The sequence below is a fragment of the Bison bison genome, unplaced genomic scaffold (assembly GCF_000754665.1).
Source record: "Bison bison bison isolate TAMUID 2011002044 unplaced genomic scaffold, Bison_UMD1.0 scf7180017864063, whole genome shotgun sequence".
In the NCBI taxonomy this organism is placed as follows: Eukaryota; Metazoa; Chordata; class Mammalia; order Artiodactyla; family Bovidae; genus Bison; species Bison bison.
In genome coordinates, this window is record NW_011494635.1 from 15894007 (window position 1) to 15894483 (window position 477).

Sequence of the window (477 nt, forward strand, 5' to 3'; positions counted from 1 at the left end):
CCCCCCCAGACCCGCCCGACCCCAACCTGGACCAGCCCCGAGGGTGCCAGGGCCCCTCTGGGTTCAGCTTCTGGAGGCAGAGGTGCTCTGGGGGAGGCAGGCACAGCACAGGGCCCTCGGGCTGCTGGCCAGCAGAGGCCACCATCCAGTGAGGGCTGTGATACTTGCTGGAGACTAGGAGAGGCTGGTGGGCAAGTATCAGGGGCTGGATGCTGCTGGAGAGTGAGGCCCTTCCAACTCCCATGGAGGCCCCTGTCCTCCTCCCTGGACCCACAGCCACTGGGAAGGCACTGCTGGATCCAGCCAGCTCTCCAGCCTTGCTCTAGGTAGCCTGAGACCCCTCTGGCCTCCGTCCTGCCCTGTGGTTGGTGCTCCTGCAACCAGGAGGGGTCTGAGGACGTGAGGCAAAGGTAGTCCCGAGACCTGCTGTGGCCTGAGAGCCACCTATGGCTTCGGACTCATGGCTGGACACCAAAC